At 40.3% G+C, this 19,131-nt stretch overlaps 1 protein-coding gene and 1 long non-coding RNA gene across 3 annotated transcripts in view; one reads left to right on the top strand and one right to left on the bottom strand.

Moving 5' to 3' along the window:
- GRM2 (glutamate metabotropic receptor 2) overlaps positions 1-19,131 on the bottom strand; it is a 69,212-nt gene that overhangs the window by 5,533 nt on the left and 44,548 nt on the right. The window lies entirely within an intron of this gene.
- On the top strand, positions 74-18,480 carry LOC125929422 (uncharacterized). Its single transcript, XR_007459862.1, has 3 exons — positions 74-503; positions 6,878-6,954; positions 16,980-18,480. It is a non-coding gene; the product is annotated as an uncharacterized LOC125929422 (long non-coding RNA).

Below are 19,131 nucleotides of genomic sequence, written 5' to 3'. Positions count from 1 at the left end.
AGAACAGAGAGGCAAAAAGCATGGGGAATGTTATCTGAGCATAATGGAGGAGAGAAGAGGGGAAAGGGAAGGGTAGAGAAAAGGGGATGATGAGCCCTGCTAATGTGGCGATGTGGACACTGTTGCGGGGAGGAAAAAACAGGTGGAGTCAGCGCAGCAATGGGAACCCATAGGACCATTATGATTATCAATTATGACATAGGAACATCCATGCCATATCTACAACTGTGTGTGCATGCGTGCGTGTGAGAGAGGCAGAGACGGACAGACAGAGACATTCAGAGAGGATGGATGATCTGAGGGATGAAGCTGATCTGAGACACAACCCAAGAACTGCCAACCTAAGTCTGCCTGAAAGCCCAAATGATGGAGCACCAGCTTTGTGAGAGAAAAGAAGTCAAATAGTGATAAGCCAAATTCCAGTACCTAACAGAACAAAACTGGGACCTGTTTGTTGTATGCAAAGACATAAAAAACCTGGCCCCATACTAAAAGGAGTCAAGGTAATACAAAGTTAGGGTCAGGGGCTAGAAAAAGCAGAACTTGCCTGAGGAAGGAGAAGGAAAAAGGAAAGGAAGTGGTCCCTTCTCAAATCCACGAAACTGCCAAATGTGTAGACACCCTTTATTGGTACATACAAGGGCAGACCCAGCCATGGGGGATGCCCAGCCACCACTATCCTCATCAAAGATGATTGTTAAATTTTTATAGTGTTTATTTCCCTAACCCTCCCCCCTTTAAAAATAAGGTCTTTAGGGGCACCTGGGTGGCACAGTTGGTTGAGCGTCGACTCTTGATTTCAGCTCAGGTCATGATCTCATGGTTCATGGGTTTGAGTCCCACGTTGGGGTCTACACAGACAGTGTGGAGCCTGCTTGGGATTCTCTCTCTCCTCTCTCTTTCTCTGTTCCTCCCCTGTTCTCTCTCTGTGTCTCTCAAAAATAAATAAATAAACATTTTTTCTTTTAAATAAGGGCACCTTGAGGGACTTGGGCGGCCTGGTCGGTTAAGCGTCCGACTCCGGCTCAGGTTATGATGTCACGGTTCGTGGGTTCAAGCCCCGTGTCGGGCTCTGTGCTGACAGCTGGAAGCCTGGAGCCTGCTTCAGATTCTGTCTCCCTCTCTCTCTGTTCCTTCCCCGCTCATGCTCTGTCTCTCTCAAAAATAAATAAAGATTAAAAAAAATTAAAAAAAATAAATAAAATAAAATAGGGGCACCTTGGTGGCTCAGTCAGTTAAGTGTCTGACTGCAGCTCAGGTCATGACTCTTGGGTTTGTGATCCTCCAAACAAACCTTCGGATCCTCCATCTCCCTTTCTCTGTGACCCTCCCCCACCTCACACATGCTCGCTCTCTCTCTCAAAAATAAACATTAAAAAAAAAATTTTAATGAAAAAAATTAAGAAAAAATAACGCCTTTATAACACATACATATAATATGTATCTAGACAGAGACCATATTGTGCAATTCAATTTGTTTTACTAACACCTTCCATGTCAGTCCACAGAGAACAACCTCATTCTTTGTGGTTTTATTAAGTGCTTCTTAATGGTGTTTGATGAGTTTTCACAATTCTGTATTTCCAGGTAACCACCGTTCCAAAACAAGATATAGCAAATTTCTCTCTTTGTGCTGTTTGCAGGCAAGACCTTTTATACCTAGATGTAAATTCTATTCTGAATTATTTTACCTGTATTTTCCTTTTGCCAGTTTTCTAACTTTATATAAATGGGATCATCCTGTAAGTACTCTTTAATGTCTGGCTTCTTTCATTTAGCATAACATTTTTAAAATATTTATTTTTGTGAGAGAGAGAGACAGAGTGTGAGCAGGGGAAGAGCAGAGAGAGAGGGAGACATAGAATTCAAAGCAGGCTCTAGGCTCTGAGCTGTCAGCACAGAGCACCATGTATGGCTCGAACTCATGAACTGCAAGATCATGACCTGAGCCAAAGTCAGACGCTTAACCGACTGAGCCACCCAGGCACCCCTAGCATAACATTTTTGAGATTCACCTATATTGTGGTTATCAGTAGTTTACTCATTTTCATGTTAAAATTTCTGTCCTATGAATTTGACTGCTTGAGGTGCCTCATATACATGGAATCATTTCTTTCTGTGAATGACTTACTTCACTTAACATAATGTTGTCAAGGCTCATCCATGTTGTAGAATGTGTCAGAATTTCTTTCCCATTAAAGGCTGAATAATGTTCCATTGTGTGTATATACCACATTCTGTTTATTCATACATCTACCAATGGCCATTTGGGTGGCTTTCACATTTTAACTGTTGTGAAAATTGCTGACATAAACATGGGTGTACAAATATCTTTTTGAGACTCATTTTCAATTCTTTTGGGCATATACCCAGAAGTGGGATTGCTAGATCACATGGTAAATTCTATTTTTAATTTTCTGAGTGTTCACTGAGCTGTTTCTATGGTGGCTGCACCATTTTACATCCCCACCAACAGTGCACGAGGGTTCCAATTTCTCTACATCCTCCCCAACAGTTGTTATTTGTGGGGTTTTTGTGTTTTTTTTTTTTTTGAGAGAGAGTGCAAGTGAGGGAGGGGCAGAAAGAGGGGGACAGAGGATCTGAAGCAGGCTCTGCGCTGACTGGCTGACAGCAGCGAGCCTGAGGTGGGCCTCCAACTCACTAACTGCAAGGTCATGACGTGAGCCCAAGTCGGATGCTCAACCGAGTGAGCCACCCAGGTGCCTCTGCTGGGGTTTTTTTTTTTTTTTTTTCAATAGTATCCATCCTTATGAATGTAAGGTGTGTCTCACTGTAGTTTTGATTTGCATTTCCCTAATGATCAGTGATGTTGAGCATTTTTACGTGTATTTATTGACCATTTGTATGTCTTCTTTGGAGAAACACTTATTCAAGTCCTTATTCAAATTGGGCTGTTTCTTACGGAATTTTAGTTCTCTATATACTCTAGATATTAATCTCCTAATCAAATATATGATTTCAAGTATTTTTCCCCATTCTGTGGGCTGCCATTTTACTCTGACAATAGCGTCTTTTGATACACAAAATTATAGCTCAATTTGTCTATTTTTTGGTTTCCTGTATCTTTGGTGCCACATCCAAGAAATCACTGCCAAGTCGAATGTCGTGCAGCTTTTGCCCCGTGCTTTCTTCTGAGAGTTTTAGGTCTTACATTCAGGTGTTTGATCCACTTTGAATTAATTTTTTAATATAGTGTTAGATAAGGGTCCAATTTCCTTCTTTTGCATGTGAAGATACAGTTTTCCCAGCACCATTTTTTAAAAAGTTTCCTTTCTCTTTTGAGGAGTCTTGGCATCCTTGTCAAAAATTACTTGACTACATAAGTGAGGGTTTATTTCTGGGCTCTCTGTTCTATTCCATTGGTCTGTCTTTATGCTGGTACCACAGTGCTTTGATTATTGTAACACTGTAGTAACTTTTTTTAATGTTTTTTGTTTGTTTGTTTGTTTTTTTGGTAGTAACTTTTGAAATCAGGAATCAAGAATGTGTGAGTCCTTCAGTTTTGTTCTTCCTTTTCAAGGCTGTTTTGGCTATTCAGAGTTCTTTGAGAGTCCATATGAATTTTAGAATGGACTTTTTCTATTTCTGCCAAAAAATGTCTTTTGAACTTTGATAGAGATGGTGTTGAATCTATAGATTACCTTAAGTCTTCCAATCCATGCATATGGGGTGTGTTTCCATCTATTTTTGTCTTCTTTAATTATTTTCAGCTATGTTTTGTAGTTTTCATTGAACACTTGTCTTTTTCTTGGTTATGTTTGTTCCTGTTTTATTCTTTTTTATGCTATTGCAAATGAATTTTGTAATTTCCTTTTCAGACTGCTCATTTTTAGTTTACCGGGAACAACTGCTTTCTATCATTGACTTGGCATCTTGCTACTTTGCTTAATTAATTTATTAGTTATCACAGTTAGTAGAATCTTTAATGTTTTCTACATATAATATCTTATCATATGTGAACAGAGATAATTTTATGTTTCCCTTTACCATTTGGATGCCTTTTATTTAAATTTCTTGCCTAACTGCTCTGGCTAACACTATGTTGAACAGAAGTGGTGAAAACAGACATCTTTATCTTGTTCCTGACCTTAGAGAAGCTTTTAGTCTTTCACCATTGAGTACCATGTTCACTGTGATGTTCATATATAGCTTTTATTATGTTGACTTAGTTTCATTCTATTCCTAGTTTGCCTAGTGTTTTTATCATGAAAAGGTACTGAATTTTGTCAAATGCTTTTTCTGCATTAATTGAAATGATCGTGTGGTTTTTTCCCCTTCATTCTGTTAATGTGGTGTACTACATTGATGGGTTCTGTATGTTGAACCATTCTTGCATTTCAGGAATGAATCCCACTTCCCACTTGGTCATGTGTATAAAGCTTTTAATATGCTACTGAATTCAGTTTGCTAGTATTTTTAAAAAGGATTTTTGCATCAGAGTTCATAAGGGATACTGGTCCAAAGTTTTCTTTTCTTTTTAGCCAGCCCTGCACATGTTTTTCATGGCCTGATCCCTTGTCTTCGGGTCAGCTTTCTTTCCTCTTCTTCTGTGGGTACTTGAAGATGTCCTTCCCAGCTAAATCTAGATGCCACTCAGCACGTATCTCTCCAGCTCTCCTCCGTGCTTCACAGACACACTGTTGGTCCTTTTTATTTTTTAGATATTGTACGTGAAGAACAAAATTTGAGCACTGCAGCCCAGTATATAAAATTCTTGCTCCTTACTACATGAGATGGTACAGGAAACCCAGGTATCCAAAGGTTTAATACCTCAGGGCTGGTGCCTTAATTTTCTTCCATAGCAAGCCAGCCACCTCAAGATTTTCTGTGGCAGCCAATGCCAACTGGAAGGACAAGGTCCACCAGGACTTCCTTCCTGGGCTTTTCCCCAACCATCTATGTATATGTCTGCCATGGCACTGGGTCATGGCTGTGGTGACATGGTCAGGAGGAGATTTTACTTTGTTTCCCTTCATGGATTCCCTTGGGCTAGCTCATGTGATGGAAGCAAATATAAGGAAGAGGATGTTCTGGAGATGCATGTAAAGAAATGGTCATAAAATAGAGCATCTTGAAGATGCGGATGGAATTCAAGGCAGCTTTGGGCTCTGCAGGGCTTTTGCAGAACTCACTCTGGGCCACTTTCTCCAGTTCGGTTAATTTTTATGTCCTAACTTTTCTTGCTACCACCATTTCTTTATGATCTTTATTCTTTTTCTTTTCCCTGCCTTGTAACATTGATTACTGAGGAACTGGGGCTTGACCACCACCGCTCATAACCCTCACATGTCTAGGCATGAGCCTCAGCTCTGCTACTCCCTTTTCAACTGTCTCTACTTTTTACAATTCGAATTTCAGGGCACGAGAATTTTTTTCTTTTTTAAGATTAAAAAAATTTCAATCTCTACACCCAATGTGGGGCTCAAACTTACAACCCCAAGATCAAGGGTCATATACTCCACCGACTGAGCCAGCCAGGTGCCCCAAGAATGTTTGCTGATAGTGTTGTGTGCTTAAAAACAAGGTTCCACATATATCCAATAGCTATTTCAAATATTATCTTTTTTTGGTCCACTTTATCCTGTGAATGTCCAGGATAAGTATATGTGTAGAATTTTCTACTTGTCTCTGTAACTCTATCAGCTTTTTGGTTTTTTTCTACAAGTTAAATGTTTGTTTATTTTTGAGAGAGAGAGAGAGAGAGAGAGAGAGAGAGAGAGAGAGACAGAGTGCAAGTGGGGGACGGGCAGAGAGAGAAGGAGACACAGAATCCGAAGCAGGCTCCAGGCTCCAAGCTGTCAGCACAGAGCCTGATGCAGGGCTCCAACCCATGAACTTCGAGATCATGACCTGAGCCGAAGCTGGATGCTTAACTGACTAAGCCACCCAGGTGCTCCTATTTACACGTTTTGAAGTTATGTTGTTAAATACATACACATTCCCAGTTATTATGGCTTCTTGGAATAATGTTCCTTTCATTGGTTTAAAAAAGGACCTGTGGAGCGCCTGGGTGGTTCAAATGGTTAAATGACTAACTCTTGGTTTTTGGCTCAGGTCATGATCTCACAATTCATGAGATCGAGCCCCTTCCAGCTCTGTGCTGAGCAATGGGGACTGCTTGGGATTCTCTCTCCCTCTCTCTCCCCCCACCCCACTACATGCGTGCACTCTCTCTCTCAAAATAAATAAACTTAACAAAAACAAAAACAGGAGCTGCCAAGAGCCAGATAGTAAATATTTTGGGCTCTGCCAGCCATCTAGTCTTTGTAGCAACTGCTCAACCCTGCCATTGTAGCTCCACAGCAGCCATACACAATATGTAAACAGACAAGAGTGGCTGTGTCCTAAAAAAACATTTTTTATAAAAACAGGCAGTTGGTTGGATTGGCCAGTGGGCCACAGTTTGCTGACCCCTAGTATAAAACACTTTTAGTCCTTCCAGTGTTTAAATTCCATTTTATGTCCTATTTATTCTATTCTATGTTGCAATAGCTTTCTTTTGTTGAGAGTTTGCCTGATATATCTTCACCTTTTTGTTTTCGAATTTGTGTTACTTTGCTTTAGCTGTCCCTATTATAAACATTTGGTAGATGCATTTAATGTATTTAATTCCATCTATGAACCTGATTTTTAATTGCTGAGTTAATGCATTACACTTATGGTGACTGCTGACACAATTGGATTTCTTTCTGTTCTCGGTCTCAAAGTTCAGATCTGTTGCACCACCAGCAGGGTAGGTTAGCCATCAAACTCAAGACACGGTGGACTTTCATCTAGCACATGCATGGCAATGTCGGTCTCCTCAGGAGCCCAACAGCTACCCATGCATGCATTCCTCCCCACCTTCCACCCACAGGGAGCACCCTGGCACGGAGAACCGGTGTCTTCGTTTCCTACTGGTCTTTTCTATCGTTCCAGTTACTCAGGCACAAGGTGAGCATTTTAACTTGCAGCTCTCCCAGCCCAGACGCTTCATAGTAACCAAGACAGATAAACTGCACCTGGTGCATGGCTTTCTATCAAACACCCTCAAGACACATGACAAGGGAAAACCAAGGCCAACGCCTGACTGGGCTTGCTGGTAAGGATGCAGTGGGCCACTTTTGATTCAGACAGTTTATCACTCTGGTAGACAGTGAAAGCAAGATTATTCAAAGCGCCATGTCCCTGTGGTTCTTGTCCCCATGCAACAACAGGAAAGATATGAAATAAAAGGGCCAGATGACTGCAGTTCAAGTCATTGCTGAGGGGCCCAATCTAAGCTACTGCTGGGTGGCTTTATATTCTGCAGTTCTTTGGGGGGGGGGCAGGGCAAAGAGCCCTGCTCTTCTTCAGAACCCAGGGGGAGATGGCAACGGTCTCGTAACAGCTTCCCAGGGAAGACAGCAGCTCCTGACATGCCCTCTGCTCCCTCATCTTCCTCCGTTCCAGGAGGATCCCAAGGTGTCCGGTCAAAGACTTAGATTCACTGTGGTTCAAGCTTTTGCCTTTTGTAACCTATATGCATATGTGCAAGTCTGCCACGACAAGGTCACTCTTCTACAGCTCCATCCCCTTTCATGTATCCACTAAGATTTCTCAGGGGCTCAGGCCACTCCATCAGATACCATCATTAGTTGTGCATATGGGGCCTGAGCCTCATCTTAAGGCAACATTGGATGAGTGACCATAACGTGACAACTCCCAGTCAGGTGATCAGGCCCACTGACAGTACTGACTGCAGCCAGGCTCTGCATCTGGAGCCGAGCCTGCAGAGTACGACATTCATCCAGATGCAGCAGAAGTGCTGGCAACAGGGCATGCTCCACCCCGCCCAGGCAGTAGAGTCCAGGGCGGTGCCCTTGTCACCCCCACTCACACTAAAAAGCTCAGCATGATTAGCAGTCTGTGAAACGGTATTAAAGGGTCCAAAAAAACAGGATGAAGCTGCAGAGAATCTTTTCAGTGTCCAGAAAGTCAATCTTGTTCTGTTATCTCAAATGGAGACTGCTCCTTTCTGGAATCAGCAGATGTTGGCAGGTTTCAAGAGTTTTCATTTTCTTTTATTTTTAATGTTTGTTTATTTTTGAGAGAGAGAGAGAGAGAGAGAGAGAGAGAGCAAGTGGGGGAGGGGCAGAGAGGAGAGGCAGACACAGAATCTGAAGCAGGCTCTAGGCTCCGAGCTGTCAGCAAAGAGCCTGACATGGGGCTTGAACTCACAAACTGTGAGATCATGACCTGAGCTGAAGTCAGGTGCTTAACTGACTGAGCCACCCAGGCACCCCAAGAATTTTCATTTTCAAGGTTTTCATTGGTCAGTGGAGGGTGGTGGCGGCAGTTTGGGTAACACTGACCAGACGCCCTGAGGACAAGAGCTGAGAGAGAGTAATGGTCCCTGCACCCCTCACCCTTGGGGTCTAAGGGCGTTCTCTTCTTAATTTAGCTTAGTTCAGCAAGAATCTGGTTCTGTGGTCTTCCTTATATACCCTGTGCCATCCTAGCACACCTCCCATCTCCTGACGTGTCGGCCACATCATCACCACCTTAGGATCTGTCAACCATGGTCATGATCAGACTCTTTGCAAGCAAATGATCTCTGATTAGGCAACCTGGAAGCCACTTTTGGAAGTACAGATGTCTGTGGGAAAGCCCAGCCTCACTCTTGCCCTTGATTTACAAGGTTCTTCCCCTTGCTGGAAAGATCCCAAACATCCTCTCTAGTATTTCACATCTCTGCGGTGTATCTCCTAAATTTATCTTTCTGACTTCATCTTCCTTTCCTCCTCTCTTACTCTGCTTCTGCCATACCAGCCTCCCTAGTGTCACTCGAACATGCCAGGGACATTCTTGCTTCAGCTCCTTGACACCTCCCATCCCCCAGATACCTGTATAGCTTCCTCCCTGCCTCCTTCATCATGAAGTGACTCACAATCTGACCACCCCTATAAAAGCGGTACCTCCTTTCCATCCAGCATGCTCTGCACCCCCATCCAACTTTTCTTTATAACAAACATTACTATCCAAACATTCTCTATATAACTGTTCCATAAATACAGGAATCTTGCCTGATTTTTTTCACTGTTGGATCCCCAGCCTCTACAACACTTTGTGGCAGAGTGGATGCTCAATAAATAAGTGTTGAGTAAATTAATTTGGCCTAATCCAGTGAAATAAATCCCACTGAGCACAGGCCACTCAGCCCTAGTTCATGGACAAGTGCCTTCCCTTGGCCCCAGGCCTAGTCATGGATTCCAAGCAACACTAAGCAAAGGATTTCTGCTCAAAAATTCACTCATCCATTCAACAATTACTGAATCCCTACTATGTGCCAGGTACTATTACAGGCATTTGTTAAAGCAAAGAGTGAGACAGGGAAAGTCCCTACCTGCATGGAGGTCACATTCCAGTGAGGAAAACAAACCAACAAATAAATGAGCTTTCCATGAATTGGGACAGATGGTCATTTGTGATTGCTGTGCACTGACGAAGGGGTTTATGGATCCCACTGTCTAGTTTTGACAATGTTAACCCTCACCAACAATGACTAGTGTGTTAGAAAGATTCCTGCAAAAAACCCTAAACAGAAATGTTACTGAACTCACAAGTCACAGAAAGAAACCCTGGTGCTGCAATTTTTCTAGCCTCTAGAGGGAGCTCCTAATCAGCCAAAATAAGATGCCTTGGAAAATGCTTTTAGAAAAACAAATGTTTTGAAACATTTCCCTCCCTACGTGACTTTGCTGTCAAAAAGTTCACTTATAAAAATTCTTATAGCTAAAGACTTAAAGTTTTGAAAATATAATTTCCTTATATACTTATCACTTATCTCCCACCTTCACCCCCCCTTAAATTTTATTAGTTGTCAGTGTTCTGGACAAAAGAATTAATTAACAAACTGCCAGAAGTATAAAACGCAGGGAGAATGTGATCATTATTATAAGAGATTTCAACATCTGTAGCCAAAACTAAGGGCACAGGGGAACTAAGAAATGATAACAAACAAAATTCATCAACACATGCAGAACTTCACATCTTTCAAAACGGAAAGCAATCACTTATTTCATACATCCAAGAATATTTACAAAGGGCTGGCATGCACTTGGCCGGCAAAAAGAGCTTAATTTACAATTAAAAATTTTTTTTGTAATGTTAATTTATTTTTGAGACAGAGAGAGACAGAGTGTGAGCAGGGGAGGGGCAGAGAGAGAGGGAGATAGAATCCAAAGCAGGCTCCAGGCTCTGAGCTGTCAGTGCAGAGCCCAATGTGGGGCTCGAACTCACGAACCGCGAGATCATGACCTGAGCTGAAGTTGGACGCTTAACCAACTGAGCCACCCAGGCACCCCTCAATTTACAATTATAATCAGTATGTCTAATTATATCAGAAACAAATACGTTAGACATGTTTAAAGTGTTACCTCATTGGAAATTAAGGAAAACCTTTGACGGAAGGCGAAACCAAAATAAAACCACAAACTACCGAAAGAGCAAAAAGAAAAAGAAGACTACTTGTTATTTTTTTCTGAAAAGAGACTATTTCCTAATGAAGCCTGGACATGGACAGACTCTCACAGCCACAAAGCCTTCGTTATTAAGGAAGAAAGACCAAAAATGTGGAAACCCAGTACTCATCCTTTGAATGAAGATAAAAACAAGAACAAAAATGATAGAAGAATCCAAAACAAATGAGGACAAGGGAGATAATACAAAGAAATAAAATTTCAAATTACTGAAACAGACACTCCCCCCTGCCCCCCCCAAAAAATTACAGGAAAGATAAATAAGCTTAAGACCCCCTTATTTGAGGGGTGCCTGGGTGGCTCAGTCCGTTAAGCATCTGATTGCAGCTCACGTCATGATGTCGCAGTTTGTGATTTTAAGCCTCGTGTCAGGCTCTGTGCTGACAGCTCAGAGTCTGGAGCCTGCTTCAGATTCTGTATCTTCCTCTCTCTCTGCCCCTCCCCAGCTTGCACTCTCTCTCTCTCTTTCTCTCTCTCTCTCTCTCAAAAGTAAATAAACATTAAAAAAAAAAGACTGGTTATTTGAAAAAGACTAATAAAATATATAAACTTCTATGAACCAGATTTAAAAAAAAGAGAGGGGGTAAAAATATACAAAATAGGAAATGAGAGCTGAGGACTACAGTAAATTTATAATTATTTGGAGAGAGTATTCTGTTCAATTTTATGGCTAACCAAATTTGAAAATATTGAGGAAATGGATGATTTCCTAGCAAAATATAAATTATTAAAATCAACCCAAGAAAAGTTGAAAACTTGAATAGATCAATTACCACAGAAGATTATATTTATTATGTATTAAATATTGCCTGGGAACCAGATGGTTTTATGGCTGAGTTTCATTTAACATTTACAGAGGAGATAATTCCAAATCTATTTAAATGATACCACATAATAGGAAAAAAGAGGGAAAACTCTCCAATTCCTTTCAGGAAGCCAACTTAACATTCACACCAAACCTGATAAAGATAGGCGCCAAAAAGAAAGCTAGACAGACCAGGGGTTGGCAAACTTTTCCTGTAAAGAGCCAAAGAGTCTATATTTAAGGTTTGTAGGCCATACGGTGTCTGTTGCAAGTACTTAACTCTGTGTTGGAACACAAAGGCAGCCAGAGACATTATGGAAATAGATGAGTGTGGTAGTGTTCCAATAAATCTTTATTATGGACACTGAAATTTGACTCTGATATAATTTCAAGTGTTGCAAAATATTATTATTATTTTGATTTTTTTTCCAACCATTTAAACATGTAAAAACCATTCTTAGGTCATGGATTGTACCAAAATTGGCCAGATTTGCTTGGGCAGGTACAGTGGTTTGCTGACCAAGGTAATAGCCCAATTTCACTAATCCATATAAATGTAAAAATGTGAAATAAACATTACCAAATAGAATCCAGCAATGTCAAAAGAATCGTACAGTGGGATTAAATCAAGTTTATTCCAGGAATGGCTCAGTATCAGGAAGAATTAGCATATGTCCTTAGTGAACAATTCAAAGTAAAAATGAACAGCCACTTGGCCAAGTCAATATATGCCTATAAGGATGCTTATAAAGTTCAGCAGGTCTTAGTAACACTCTGCAATAGGAAGAAACTACTTAAAATTGATGAAGACTTATTTTGTTTCAGGCAAACAGCATTCTAAATGGTAAGGGGAAAGAAAACAATTTCCAATAAAATCAGGAACCTGACAGGGATGCCTTCTATCACTCCTATTATGCACAGTGCTTTGGGTCCCGCAAATGCAACAGGATGGGAAAATTAGTATAAGTTTTGAAAAGGAAATAAAAACTATTTCCTTCTGTTGCTGATGTGATCGTATACTTTGAAACTCTAAGAGAATCTAATGAGAAAAAACAGTCTATGAGAAATAGTAGAAAATTTGGCATGTGGCCTCATAAAATAAATATATAAAAATCAGCGGTGTTTCTCTGTATTAATAGTAACCAAATGGAAATTCAGTTGGATAAAACATTCCGTCCACAACAACAACAAACTATTAAATACTTAATAATAAATTAATCTGTAAGGACAATAACAGCATAAGAGAGGGGGGAGCAATACAGGGTCAAAATTTTTATATACAGTTGAAACTAAATTGTATTACTTTGAGTGGGCTGTCGTAATTTAAGGTGCTAATTGTGATCTTTGGAGTGACACTAACAAAAAATTTAAAAATATATAGTAAAGGAAACAAAAAAGGAATCAAAATGGTAAACTAGAAAACCTAACACAAAAGAAGGCAGTAAAGGAGGAACTGAAAAACAACAAGAGGGGTGCCTGGGTGGTTCAGTCGGTTAAGCGTCTGACTTTGGCTCAGGTCATGATCTCATTGTTCATGAGTTTGAGCCCTGCATCAGGCTCTTTGCTGACAGCTCAGAGCCTGGAGCCTGCTTCCGATTCTGTGTCTCCCTCTCTCTCTCTGCCTCTCCCCTGCTTGTACTCTGTCTCTCTCTCTCTCAAAAATAAACATTAAAAAAATTTTTTTTAAATAAAAGAAAGAAAACAACACGGATATCACATATAGAAAACAGCAAAATGTCAGTTCTTTCTTATCCACGATTACATTAAACAGCTTAAACTCTCCAATCAAAAGCAGAGAATGACAGAATAGATTATAACAAAGAAACATGATCCAACTATATTGTCTACAAAACACTCTCTTTGTATCCAAGAACACAAACAGGTTGAAAGAGGAAGGATGGAAAAAGATACTCCAGGAAAACCGTACCAAAAGAGAGCTGGGTAGATATACTAATATCAGATACAGTAGAGTTTAAGACAAAAATCGTATAAAAAACAAAGATGTTATCTAGTAATAAGAGAGTCAATCTATCAAGAATATGTTATAATTATAGGGGCGCCTGGGTGGCTCAGTCGGTTAGGCATTTGACTCTTGATTTCAGCTCAGGTCTTTTTTTTTTTTTTTTTAATTTTTTTTTAGCCTTTATTTATTTTTGAGACAGAGAGAGACAGAGCATGAATGGGGGAGGGGCAGAGAGAGAGGGAGACACAGAATCGGAAGCAGGTTCCAGGCTCCGAGCCATCAGCCCAGAGCCCGACGCGGGGCGCAAACCCATGGACCGCGAGATTGTGACCTGAGCTGAAGTCGGACGCTTAACCGACTGAGCCACCCAGGCGCCCCTCAGCTCAGGTCTTAATCTCAGGCCAGTGAGTTCAAGTCCCGCATTGGGCCCTGCGCTGGGTGTGAAGCCTCCTTAAGATTCTCTCTCCCTCCCTCTGCTCCTCTCCCCCACTTGCACAAGCTCTCTCTCTCTCAAAAAAAAAAAGAAAAAAAAATTTAATAATTATAAACATATATGAAAGTAACAAAAGTCTCAAAATATAGGAAGCAAAACCTGACAGAAATCAGTGGAGAAATAGAAAGTTCAAAAATAATAGCTGGAGACTAATCATTTGATCAATTAGACAAAAGATATTAGGGAAAGAGAAGATTTAGACATCACTATATAGCAACCAGACCTGACAGACATCTAGAGAACACCCCTCCCAACAACAGCAGAACACCATTCTCCTCGAAGGCATGTAAAACATTCTTCAGGACAGAACATATATTAGGCCACAAAACAAATCTCAATGAATTGAAAAAGGTTGAAATCATACAGAGTATCTTCTCTGACCACATGGAAGGAAAATAGAAATATATATACATATATATATATATAGCATATATATATATATATATATATATATATATATATAGTAGAATGTTAATAAAAATAATAGAAGGAAATCTGGAAAATTCACCACTCTGTGAAAATCAAAACCGCACTTTATTTAAAAAAAATTTTTTTTAAGTTTATTTATTTTTGACAGAGAGAGAGTGCAAGCATGAGCTGGGGAGGTGCAGAGAGAGAGGGAGACACAGAATCTGAAAAAGGCTCCAGGCTCTAAGCTGTCAGCAAAAGAGCCTCACGCGGGGCTTGAATCCATGAACTGTGAGATCATGACCTGGGCCGAAGTTGGACACTTAACCGACTGAGCCACCCAGGGGCTCCAAAAACACACTTTAAAAAAAGAATATTTATTTATTTTGAGAGAGAGTGTGTATGCATGTTCAAGAGTGGAGGAGGGGGAGAGAGAGAGGGAGAGAAAGAGAATCCCAGGCAGGCTCCACGTTGTTAGTCCAGAGCCTGAAGCCTGAGGCCGATGTGGAGCTCGATCTTACAAACCATGAGATCATGACCTGAGCCGAAATCAAGAGTCAGACATTCAAATGACTGAGCCACCCAGACAACCCCTACTAAAAACACACTTAAGGGGCACCTGGGTGGCGCAGTCGGTTAAGCGTCCGACTTCAGCCAGGTCACGATCTCGCGGTCCGTGAGTTCGAGCCCCGCGTCAGGCTCTGGCCTGATGGCTCGGAGCCTGGAGCCTGTTTCCGATTCTGTGTCTCCCTCTCTCTCTGCCCCTCCCCCGTTCATGCTCTGTCTCTCTCTGTCCCAAAAATAAATAAAAAACGTTGAAAAAAAAAAAAATTAAAAAAAACACACTTAAAAAAATTTTTTTTAATGTTTATTTATTTTTGAGAGAAAAAGACAGAGCATGAGTGAGTGAGGGGCAGAGAGAGATGGAGACACAGAATCCGAAGCAGGATCCGGGCTCTGAGTTGCCAGCACAGAGCGCGACGCAGGGCTCAAACTCACAAACCAGGAGATCATGATCTAAGCTGAAGTTGGATGCTTAACGGACTGAGCCACACAGGTGCATGCCCCAAAACACATACTTTTAAATAACTAGTGGGTCAAAAAGAAATCCCAAGGAAAATTAGAAAATACTTTTATATGATTAAAACCAAAAACACAACATCCCAAAATGGATGGGATATAGCAAAAGCAGTGCTCAGAAGGAAATTTATAGCTGTGAATGCCTCCATTAAAAAAAAGAAGAAATATCTCAGGGCACCTGGCTGGCTCAGTCAGAATAGAGAGTCACTCTTGATCTCAGGGTCATAAGTTTGAGCCCCACATTGGGCATACTTTACTTAAATAAATAGACTTAAAAAAAAGAATATCTCAAATTAATAACCTTCCACCTCAAAAAACTAGAAAAAGAAGAGCAAACTAAATGCAAATAGGGCAGAAATAATAAAGATTAGAGCTAAGATGAACAGAATAGAAAATAAGATAAACAATAGATCAATAAAACCAAGTTGATTCTCTAAAAAGACCAACAGAATTGACAAGCCTTTAGCTAGACTGAAAACTCAAATTAGTAAAATCAGGAATGAAAGTGGGGACCTTATAGAATAAAAAGATCATGAGAATCTTACAAACAATTTGCTATACCAGCAAATTAGATAATCAAGGGGAAATGGGCAAATTCCTAGCCACACACAAACAACCAAAACTGACTGAAGAAGAAATAGAAAATCTGAATGGGCCTGTAACAAGGAAAAAGATTGAGTCAACAGTTTAAAAACTTCTAACAAAGAAAAGCCCAGGGCCAGCTGACTTTATTGGTGAATTTTATAAAACATTAAAGAAGAACTGATACCATTCCTTCTAACATTCTTCCCCAAAACAGAAGAGAATGCTTCCTAACTCATTCCTTGAGGGCAGCACTTCCATGATGCCAACTCCTGACAAAGATACCATAAGAAAAAAACTCTAAAGACCAATACCAATTATGAGTACAGATGCAAAAACTTCAAAAAAAAAAAATCAGGGAATCAAATCCAAAAATGTATTAAAAGGATTATACAATGGGACCTAATGGGATTTATCCCAGGAATGGGAGCAAGGCAAGTGCAACATATGAAAATCAATGTTAATAAAGGGGAAAAATCACATGATCATCTCAATTGATACAGAAAAAGAATTGACAAAATCTAGTATCTTTTCATGATAAAAGCATTCAATAACCTAGGAGTAGAAGGAAATTTCTCAACTTGATAAAGGGCAGCTATGGAAAACCCACAACTGACATTGTTCTCAATGGTGAAAGACTGAAAGTTTTTTCTCTAAGATGAGGAATAAGACCAAGATAATCTGCTTTCATCACTGTTATTCAACATCATACTGGAAGTTTTAACCAAGGCAATTAAACAAGAAAGAGAACTAAAATGCATCCAAGTTAGATGAACCATGGGTTTGGGCCCTGCATCGGGCTCTCCGCTGTCAGCACAGAGCCTGCTTCAAATCCTGTCCCCCACCCTTTCTCTCTGCACCTGCCCCATTCACACACACTCTCTCTCTCAAAGTAAATAAACCTAAGCAATTGTCTAAAAAGAATAAAAATACTTAGGAATAAATTTAACCAAGCAGGTGTAGGACTTGTAGACTTAAAACTATAAAACACTGAAAGAAATTAAAGGAGACCTAAGTATATGGAAAGATATTCTGTGTTCATGGGTCAGAAGACTTAATATTCTCCAAATTGATTTACAGATTCAATGCAATACCTTTCATTCTCACTGCCCTTTTTTTTTTTTACAGAAATGGAAAGCTCAGATGGAATTGCCAAGATGTCAGAATAGCCAAAATGATCTTGAAAAAGATAAAGTTGGAGGACTCAAACTTCTCAATTTCAAAGCTTACTACAAAGCTACAGTGATCAAGATAGTATGGTACTATCTAGATATGTAGATCAATGGATTAGAATTGAAAGACCAGAAATAAACCTATAGATCTATGTTCAATTGATTTTTCTTTTATTTTTTAATTTTCTAAGTTTATTTATTTTTTGAGAAAGAGAGAGCAAGAGCAGGGGAAGGGCAGAGAGAGAAGGGGACAGAGGATCTGAAGCAGGCTCAGCAGAAAGCCCAGTGTGGGGCCTGAACTCAAGAACCATGAGATCATGACCTGAGCCAAAGTCAGAGGCTTAACCAACTGAGCCACCCAAGAGCCCCTGTGTTCAACTGATTTTTCAACAAGGACACCAAGACTCAGGGGAAAGGATATTCTCTTCAGCAAATGCCGCCTGGACAACTGGGTAACCCTCTGCAAAAGCATGGAGTTGCATTCTTGTCTCACAGCATATACAAATATTAACTCATAATCGATTGAAGTCCCAAAGGTAAGAGATAAAACTATAAAACTCTGAGAAGAAAACACAGGAGTAACACTTTATGAGCTTGGATTTGGCCGTGGATGGATTCTTAGCTCTAGCACCGAAGTATAAGCAATGGAAGAAAAATAGATAAATTGGATGTCAACAGAATTAAGAACTTTTGTGCACCAAAGGTCATTATATAAAAAAGGAAAAGACAACCTACAAAATGGAAGAAAATATTTTTTTAAATTTTTTTTAATGTTTATTTATTTTTGAGAGAAACAGACAGAATGTGAGTGGGTTAGGGCCAGAAAGAGAGAGAGACACAGAAGCAGAAGCAGGCTCCAGGCTCTGAGCTGTCACACAGAGCCCGACGCAGGGCTTGAACTCACGAGCTGTGAGATCATGACCTGAGCCGAAATCAGACGCTCAACCAACTGAGCCACCCAGGTGCCCCAAGAAAATATTTTCAAATCAAATATCTGATAAGGACCTAGAGTCCAGAATATATAAAGACGTCTTACAACTCAACAATGAAAAGACAAAGAAGCCAATTTAAAAGTGGTCAGTGGACATGAATAGACATTTCTCCAAAGAAAAATACGCAAATGCCCCCAAAGCACATGTTCAACATCATCTGGCAAATGCAAATCATAACCCCAATTAAATGCTATAATTTTAAAAAGTGGGAAATAACAAGTGTTGGCAAGGATATGGAGACTGGTGGGAATGTAAAATGGCCTGGATGCTGTGGAAAACAGATTGGCAGTTCCTCAGAAAGTTAAACACAGAATTCCCACATGACCCAGCAATTCCACTCCTAGGTATATAGTTAAAAGAACTAAAAACAGGTGTTCAAACCAATACTTGTACACAAATGCTCAGAGCAGTACTACTGACAATCACCAAAGAGCGAAAAACATTAACATATCTGCCAATTTATGAGTGGATACACAAAATGTGGTATATCCATGCAAGAAAATAGTAGTTAGCCATAGAAAGGAATGAAGTACTGATACATATTAGAACACGGATGAACCTTGAAAACATGCAAAGTAAAAGAAGCCAGTCATAAAAGGCCATTTATTCTCTCATTCCATTTATAAGAAACATCTGGAATAGGCAACTCCATATAGACTAAAAGCAGATTAGTAGCTGCCAGGGTCTGGGGTGACAGAAGGGTAGTGGGAAATGACTGTGTAATGGATACACGGTTTATTGGGGGGGTAGGGGGCAAAATTAGAATTAAACAAGCCGAGGGGCACCTGGGTGGCTCAGTTGGTTAAGTAGATAGCAGTGATAGCAGTGATGGTTGTATAACATGGCACATGTACTAAAAGCCACTCAATTATACACTTTAAAATGGTTAAGGGGTGCCTGGGTGGCTCAGTCAGTTAAGCAACAAACTCTTTTTTTTTTTTTTTAATTTTTTAAATGTTTTTTTAATTTATTTGAGAGAGAGCCAGAGAGAGAGACAGAGAGAGAGAGAGAGAGAGAGAGAGCAGGGGAGGGGCAGAGAAAGAGAGAGACACAGAATCCAAAGCAGGCTCCAGGCTCTGAGCTGTTAGCACAGAGCCCAATGCAGGGCTCAAACTC

Source organism: Panthera uncia, chromosome A2 (genome assembly GCF_023721935.1).
Source record: "Panthera uncia isolate 11264 chromosome A2, Puncia_PCG_1.0, whole genome shotgun sequence".
Classification (NCBI taxonomy): domain Eukaryota; kingdom Metazoa; phylum Chordata; class Mammalia; order Carnivora; family Felidae; genus Panthera; species Panthera uncia.
This window is presented reverse-complemented; position numbering and strand designations above follow the sequence as displayed.